The following is a 9528-nucleotide window of genomic DNA, read 5'->3' on the forward strand; positions in this document are numbered from 1 at the left end:
ATCACAGATGCTTATTCCAAGTACCCATGCATTCATCCTACTTCCTCCACGTCCTCCAAAGCCACTTTAAATCTGCTTGAGGAAGACTTTGCGCACTTCGGATTTCCTCACACACTGGTCACCGATAACGCACCAACTTTTACGTCTGAGGAGTTCCAGAGCTGGTACAAAGAACGCGGGATCACACACCTGACAGGGGCACCTTACCACCCAGCTACCAACGGAGCAGCGGAACGTTTGGTGCAAACCTTCAAACAAGCTCTGAGGAAGTTTTCTCTTCCGCCGACACGAGCACTTCAAGAATTCTTGATGCAGTACCGGAGAACACCGACATCCTGTGGATTCTCTCCAAGTGAACTTTTGAATAACCGGCAGATACGAACAAGGATTGATTCTCTGCTGCCATCGCCAGCACACATTGCTCAAGGCAAACAGTCTAAGGAAGCACATAAGTCTCAGGTGACTCCTGGCTCGGCTGATGTCGCTAAAGTTACTAGGCAGTACAAGGCCGGAGATCCTGTGTATGCACTATACTATGGACCTCGCCGAGACAAAGATCCCCGATGGGTACCAGCAATCATTAAGAAGTCATTGGGTACTCGCTGCTTTAACGTGAAGGTCATACATCATGGCCCGATGTGGAGACGACACTGGGAACAGCTGCGACCGCGGTACACAACTGAGGAAGACAATGAACCTGGTGATGCAGAAAACACTGTATTTGAATTTGCAACAGATCACCCGATGGAGATCTCGGAAACTGTGCCACTAACTCAAAGACAAACCAGACCCAAAACCATGTTACCCGTTCCAGAGTATGGACCAGACAACCCAAGACGGTCCAAGAGAACCCGTAAAACCCAAGAGAGACTTTGCTGTTGATACTTCTTGTGTAGCATCAATTTCAGTGGGGAGGTGTTATATGGACTGTTAGATATGTAATTCGTATGACGTTCCGTGTGTCACTGTGGTTCGTCTGAGTTCATTGTTTCATTGTTGTTGTCTTGTGTGACTGTCGTAGTAAAATGTCATTGAGATATATATGGCGGACATGACTTTTGTTTATTCATAACGAACATTGGGTGAGTGCGTTCTTTGTATGGAATTGAATAATAAATGTAATAATTAAATTGTACAACTCGTTGTGTTATCTCTACGAGTCTTCCGAGGGAAATACAACATAAATAAAGTGTTGTATAAGTTGATAGTCTGGAGTTCAGTGTTCCGTTATATTCTTTAATTTTATATAGGAAAGTCAGGTATACATCTAATGATGTATAACCAACTTTCCTATAAAAGCATTAGACACTTAGAAAAAGCAAATGCAACAACATAGCTCAAGAATGTTATATGTGGCATTAGCTAACTTTAATATCAGGAAAGGGACGAAAGCAAATCCAAGGGCCAAGCTTCGACAGATCACTTTTACATATATCATCTTTCTGGGCATTCTATTCTTGCCTTTGTTATCTGTTACAATTTGGTTGTCTCTCATAAACTGCAGGTTAAGTAACTTTTATTATTGGAGGTAATGCATTAACATACAAGGTTAATTGAAGGAAGCTTATAACATTACATGAATATGTTCTGGTTGCAGTGAAACTTGACAAGCATGATAGCTAATGTCCAGGAAACTGGAAATCATGGGATGTGAAAGTCAAGGTGTATGAGAGTGCAATGTTGGCTGCCAAGACATAAGCAGTGCCAAGATTTTACCTATAAGAGCGGTGGGTCGTTTGCAGAGGCTGAAAGGGTATAGGTGCTAGAAAAGCGACAGTGACTAGCGAAGCAAGTCAAACCATAAGGATGGCAGCAAAAAAAGGAAACTCCAACATGCAAGAGAATTGGTGTTGATCGGCACCAAAGGAAAAAAAATGCATGGAATGCTACATGATGCAAAGGAAAAAATGCGTTTATAAGAGGTGGTTTGTGCGTCCTACAAACCAGAGAAGCAACGCGTGGTAAAATACGTAAGGAGCTTGTTTGCTGGATGAGAAAGGCTTGAAAAAAGCATTCAGCTAGAATAAACCTAGAAATGTTTGAGAGTGGATAGCATGAGGCAGACAGCATGTATGTATATGTATGCATGGATGCTGAGCAATAATAATGTACAAGTGTGACTGCTGAAAGCGTTGTGAAACAACACTGATTGCAGAGTCTGATGCAGTATCTCCCAGTGAAAGCTGTGCATCTAAGACTGAGTGTGGAAGGTGCGGTGCTGATTAGTGTTTCACAGCATCAGAAGGCATGTAACAGAATGGATGCACATGAAAGTATGCAAGAAAAATGCAAAATGTCCAGTTCGTTGATTAACTGTTCCAATGAATGCTGTTAAGAAATGCATGGTTGGTAAAAAAAATGTGTCATATCTCAGATAAAGAAGCTGTTTGAAGTGCCATCCAACTATACGGTGTTCAGAATGACTGAAATTTGCTGTATAAGGTCACAAAACTGGTTGCTGTGCAGAAGATGGAGCAGGAACGATTCAAGATTAGCATTGAAATCGTGGCTGTGGTGACATTAGTGCTGTAGTCAGGTACAAAGGCTGAGGTGGTGATGGGACATGGTTAGAGATTTAGGGACATCCTAATTGAGAAATTTGATAAGAGGGAGGAGGAGCTACAAACTTGTGACTTGGAGGGCAACTGGGAATTCCTGCAAGACAGTTTGCTGAGTGTCACAGACCAAATTTGTGGCTGGTGCAAAGTCCCTTCCATACCTAGGGTAACATGGTGGTGGAACAATGCTGTAGACAAAGCCATTAGAGCAAAGAAACAGGCCTAAAAGGCCTGGAAGAGTGGAGGCAGCGGGGGACTGTATCAGATAGCCAGAAGGGAAGCTAGGAAACAGGTATATCTAGCCAAGGAATAAACAGAGAAAAAGTTTGCCTATGTTCAGAGTCATGAGGGCCAAAGAACTGAAGTATTTCGGATTGCAAGACAGTGTGTGTTAGAGAAAACTGTGATGTCATAGGAGAGAAATGTATCCACGTGGATGATGGTGCACTTGCTTTTAATGAGTCTGCAAAGAAAGAGGCTTGGAGATGCCATTATGAAAGACTGCTGAACATGGAGAATGAATGGGAGGAGGAGAGTCTGTCAAATGTTAACCCAATTGAGAGACTAGCTATCTGAATCACCAGTACTCTGGTAGATAAAGCAATTAAGGATATGAAGACAGGGATCACTGCTGAGATGCTGAAAATACCTAGCGGTGTGGGTTATGGTCTAGTCACCTGTATTGTAAATCAGGTGGTTCATGAAGTCATACCCAATGACTGGTGTAGCAGCACCATAGTCAACTGCTACAAAGGTAAAGGTGATGATGATGATATATATTTGTTCTTTTAGAACATTGTCATTTTAAAAGATTTTGCTGGCAAATTCTTAAATTAACAAACATTTATTTACATGAAGGAAAATTACTGGCGAACTTTCTCCTAATTCTTCAAAATCTTTCTGTTAAAACTGTATTGAAACCATTTGTGGGGAACTTTTTTTTATCACAGAAATTGGTCACACACCACAAGATTTGACAGAACCTGTGGCGAGAGCTGGGTTTGTCAGTTCCTGTTACAGTGGAGGATAGATGGAAACAGAGAATATGGGACAATCTGCACTCAGGTGCCACTTTCAACTCTCTCCTTGATCAATGTGATCAATTTTCAAGGTGTCACCTACTCTCAGCTCGTGAAAAATTCTTGGGGGACTGGATTGATGCTCTGCCTGTGGCCAACATTGGAGGCCTGCTCAGTCTAGATGAACTCCGCATCTTCATCCCACTCAGAATTGGGGGCTGACGTCTGTAGGAGAATGAGATGCCACTGTGGTAGAGCCCTCGACCCCACAAATCTTCACAATCTGTTTTGCTGTCTAAATGCCAGTTGCTTTGCTTGTCACACCGAGCTAAACCTAATCGTTAAGTGGGCTCTGGCTTGGATTAATATCCCTTCAGTTCTGGAGCCCTTGGGGTTATCTAGAAGTGATGGAAAGAGACCAAATAGTCTTACCGTCTGTCTCAGGGTTAAAGGTATGTGCCTCATTTGGGACATCACAATCTGTGACTCCTTTGCTCTCTCCCACATCCTGGATGCTGCAGTTAATGGGGGGGGGGTCACTGCTTCTGTAGTTGAATGGAAGAAAGCTCTAAAGTATTAGAACTTGATAGGGAACTATTTCTTCCAACCTATGGTGTTTAAGATGTTTGGAGGGACTGGGCCACTAACCGTGAAGTTCTTGTCAACGTTGGAGCTTGCTTCACTGAGGTGTCAGGTGGTGGCCTTGAGGGCGCTTGGTTTTCCCAATGCCCTAGCCTCACCATCACCCATGGTAATGGTGTGAGTGTACTGGCTTGCTTCAGTAGGTTCCATCGAACCTTGTGGTGTGCAACCAGTTGCTGTGATAAAAAAATTCTCCACAAATGGTTTCAATACAGTATATTGGTTTCAAAATTTGGCACAATGCCAGAAATTTTCGGGGAGGGTGTAAAGTGCTCAACTGGTACTTATTTTAATGACCTTGAACTCAGAATGTAAAGACAGATGAAATGCTACTAAGCATTTTGCTCAGCGTGCTAACAACTCCGCCAGCTCACCACCTTCAGGATATAGTATACTGCATGGTATTGCACAATATTCCTGGATTTCAGATAAGAGGTCTGGTATTTTAGTATAAGAGTATGGAAACACTTTTTAATTGGGCATACTTATACAAGTGCTCCCCCCACCAACTTTGTGTCTTCATAACCTTCAGAAAAATGGATATTTTTGAATGAAATTTTCTACAAATATTTCTCAAATGGTATATGTTATGATTATACACTATCCAACCTCAAAAATATCCATTTTTCTAAAATGAAACAAACTTGTGGTGGGGAGCACACTTGTGTTATTATGCCTTTGATTGAATACAGTTCCTCATTTAACAGAGGCACTAAACTTTAGACTAAAATAATCTAGTAGACTTATAAAAGGCATTCGTTCAGACATAATACCTGCTTTTAGAACTACATTATTCAGTGTTATACACTAGTGTTCTGCTCTTTTTAAGGCGATAGTGAGTAATTTGAAGGTTTGGCTGCTATTTCTTTCAGATTGAATGACTACATACAGATTACACCTTCCCCAAGATTGTTTTTGTTAATTCGATAATGAAACAATCGATGGAACTTAAGTTGTATTGATACATAGATACTTAGGTTTGGGCCAGAATTGGCCCAGGCCATGACTAACTTTGTGAAAACATTTAATTATGCTTCATATTACAGACACACTAGCATAGCTAGAGTGTGTGCTGCCCAGGACTCAAAATCTTTTTATCCCACCAGAGTTCCGGACCCCAGTAATAAACTTATTTGCATACAGCCAATCAGAGTTCACCTAAGGCCTTATCAAGTTAACAAATTCTACCAAGTAAACTCAAGATGAAGAACAGTGTTGTAAGTCGACCGATTGCCAAGTTATTGCTTGATTTTAGGAGACAAGTCATTAGATAGATTTGCATCTATACCTGTTATCGGATTTCGTTACGGGCCCCATATAGTAAAGATATAGATGGGAAAAATGTGGGTAGAGGGTGATGTGCTAGCAACCCTCTCCCATTACTGTTTTACAAAGTAAACAACACAAACAACTATGCAGAGGCAGCCATGGTTGAAACAAGAACAAGAACAACAAGCATTATTAAAAGAGAAAAGAAGCATGGTCATTTCGTACCCAAGTGGCCTTATCTTATTGCCCATCACTTGTTATGCGCTCATAAATTAGTTTGATAGTTGAGCTCTGATTGGTTGTATGCAAATGAGTTCATAACTGGGATCCGGAACTCTCGTGGGGAAAAAATTTCGCGTCCGGGGCGGCCCTTCGGTTTACTGTCCCCGCAACCCCACAAAAAACACGTTGCCTACGGCAAACCCCAAAGTGGTGCCGCCCTGGGTGGACCCCACTCCTCCAAGCTACGCTATTGTAAAGACATATTTTGGGCACCATAGCTCATTCGAATAAAGAATTATCGTTTGCACAGATATATCCAGGCATAGATGGTTATTTATCAGGGATTTGTTGAAAGAATTTGTCCAGGAACCATTTGAATATTATGGGGGTTTCTTCTTCCCTTATGTCTTTTGGTATGATGTTAAAGAGAACAGGGCCGGTGGAGGTGAACTAGTTCTGAACACCGATTTTATAGAGGACAGATGGCTCGGGGAGCAAACTTTGGGTGAATTTTAAAGTTGATGCCAACATCATTTAGGGGATGTTGATGGAAAGAATAAAGTTTGAGCTTTTCGAGTCAATCCCAGTAATCAAGACACGTCATGTGATTGATCTGTGGTGTACTTGAATTTTTATATTTTGTTTCGTATTGGGAGACCACAGCGGTCAACACCATTCAAAGTGAGGACGAGCGAAGGTAGAGAATGGAATAGAAAGAAAAGAGAAGAGAAAGAGAATCCAGGGGAAAAGTCACAGAGCAACTTCAATAAACGATGAATTGGCATAGCTACACGTGTGCCCTTATCCCAATTTGTTTCCTCATAACTTTCTGAAAAATGGATATTTTTAAATGACATTTTCTACAAATACCTTTCAGATGGTATAGATTACGATTGTATCGGAATTTGAGGTAAAAAAAAAAACTGACTCGTGCGATGCATACATACATCACAATTTCTTTTTAAAATTTCAAGTGATATGTATGTGACGTGTGTCAGTATGTATGTGTGCGCGCCTGCCAACTTTTTGTTTTTCATATTAAATTTCGATATAATCGTAATCTACACCATCTGAAACGTATTTGTAGAAAATTTCATTAAAAAATATCTATTTTTCAGAAAGTTATGAGGAAACAAAATCGGGGAGGCAGATTTGTGTAGGTATGCCGATGGATTTACCAGTTTTTTTTTTTTTTTGTGTGTGTGTTTCATTGTTTTAAAATATTAAATAAAACATAATTTTTCTATTTTAGCATACGAGTAATGTCATTATATAAATTGTATTGTGTACAAGTCATGTATTGTCATTGAAGCGATTTAAGATATTAAAATATTTAAGATATTTAAAATATTTGAACTATTATTTATAGTATTTAAACGAAATTTTACATTTCTTTCCGATGACTTTTTTCTTCTAGCTAAAATTGTGATAGTTTTTTTATGTGATTTGATTTTCGTTCCATGTCATGCCAATCACTGTGCATCGGAATGCGTGGTATGGTAGGCCTTTCACTAAATGGAAGCCTGGCATATGAAGAGTAATTCAGTTGATAAAACCTAATTCGACCGAGTTGGTACGTGTGAAAAGTCTGTCGGACCAGAGCTAATGTGAGGATAAACAATAAAAATAAACAGCTTTGTCAAGTATTTTGATATGAAATACAAAAGAACTACAAGAGGAAATAATAGTAGTTTTAAAACGAAGGAAAGGAAACAAAGATAATTAATATATTAGCAAAATTATAGAACTACGCAATAGGCACAACAAATAAATAAATGACAGCGCCAAACCAGTATAGTATAGCAGCAGTATGTTAATATAGATTATAGAAGCCCGTGTACCTCATGTAGCCCGGCTAGCTCAGTCGGTAGAGCACGAGACTCTTAATCTCGGGGTCGTGGGTTCGAGCCCCACGTTGGGCGCAGTACTTTTTTTTGTTTATAGATTCACTTGGAATGGTTTTTAAAAGAGAACGGTGTTTATTAATGATCCATTTCTTTTCTTGGGAGATCTGAGTTTCTTGAAGAGGTATTATTTCCAAATTTTTAAAGCGATATATCTTTATAACTACGATGTAAACATTTTGAACATTATTACACTAATACTGATTAAATCTTCCTTGATACAATACTTGGTCCTTTCTGTTTAAGCACTTTTCGGCTCGTAAAGGTCAATCATCATCATCATCATCGTTTAACGTCCGCTTTCCATGCTAGCATGGGTTGGACGATTTGACTGACGACTGGTGAACCAGATGGCTACACTAGGCTCTAATTTGATTTGGCAGAGTTTCTACAGTTGGATGCCCTTCCTAACGCCAACCACTTCGAGAGTGTAGTGGGTGCTTTTACGTGCCACCGGCACGATGGCCAGTCAAGCGGTACTGGCAAAGGCCACGCTCGAAATGGTGTATTTTACGTGCCACCTGCACAGGAGCCAGTCCAGCGGCACTGGCAACAATCTCGCTCGAATGTCTTTACACGTGCCACCGGTCAAGTGCCAGAAAGGCGACGCTGGTTTTGCACTATAACAAATGAAATTGTGATTTACATGATCTGATCAAGTATCCGGTCTGCTGCCATAGTAACGAAGCTAAAGCACGCAGAGTGAAGCCACTTGGCCTTGAACTCTTCTAGAAAAAAAAAGATCCCAAAATGATTCAAAAATAGAATTCTCAAACAAAATAGATTCCAAAATTTTTAAAAAACGGCAGGAACTTAGATGCCAACCCAAATATATATATATATATATATATAATTTTTCAAAGTAAACTATGTAATCGTTACCAATATACTCCTTGTTTATATATCCAAAGTTTTAAATTTTTACATTTAAGAAAGATATTTGACGCCAATATCCATATCAATGTTATTTAATCCGATGTTAACATTTCTGTATAAAGCTATATTTGACCGTCAAGTATAAGTCAAATATATCAGTTGCCATACACTTTTGTATGGCAACTGATATATTTGGCTTATACTTGACGGTCAAATATAGCTTTATACAGAAATGTTAACATCGGATTAAATAACATTGATATGGATATTGGCGTCAAATATCTTTCTTAAATGTAAAAATTTAAAACTTTATATATATATATATATACCTCCCAACACCCTCACATCACACCACACCAATACCCTTGCATCACACCACGCACACCACACCAATACCCTCGCATCACACCACGCACACACTACAACTGACCAACTACTTTCTCCCTTTCTCCCTTCCCCCATTTTCACACTACATACGTCAAGAACACCAGTAGTCTACCTCCCACACACAGCCCCTCGTTCCCGATCACCGTTTGTTATCTCCCCCTTTCTTAGCTCTCCTGAAATAAGAATTTCTAACTTCCGGTCAGTCATTGTTATGATCGGCCATTATTATGATTGACCGTTGACTGAACACTATTCAATTTTTTTTCTCCGTGTTTTTCTCCTTGTCTCCGTATTCTTTCTGTTGAAGAGCGTAGCTCGAAACGTCAAAGACTTTCCGTATTCCCGAGCGTCATACTAATATATACTTTTGTTATTTACACCACCTGTCCTCGTCTGTTGTTATTTTTTGTATATTCTCCTATATATATATATACATATATATAACAAGCAAATTAGCTAGTTGAGAAAATCTCAATAAGAGATGAAAGCAGTAACTATACTGAGAAGTAACATTTATCACCACTTAAACATGGTCGTAAGAACTGACATTACTGCTATTTTTAACCCCAAGAAGATGCCTCCTCCAGCTGGTTATTTGATGTCATCTGCACCTGATATATTGCAAGCAGGGGAATGAACTGCTACCATTTT

At 39.8% G+C, this 9528-nt stretch overlaps 1 non-coding gene across 1 annotated transcript; it reads left to right on the top strand.

The window, feature by feature from the left end:
- Nucleotides 1-7559: 7559 nt before the first annotated feature.
- Nucleotides 7560-7632, top strand: Trnak-cuu (transfer RNA lysine (anticodon CUU)). The gene has a single exon. It is a non-coding gene; the product is annotated as a tRNA-Lys (tRNA).
- The last annotated feature ends 1896 nt before the right edge of the window (nt 7633-9528 follow it).

The sequence above is a fragment of the Octopus bimaculoides genome, chromosome 15 (genome assembly GCF_046866305.1).
Source record: "Octopus bimaculoides isolate indiv1 chromosome 15, ASM4686630v1, whole genome shotgun sequence".
NCBI lineage: Eukaryota > Metazoa > Mollusca > Cephalopoda > Octopoda > Octopodidae > Octopus > Octopus bimaculoides.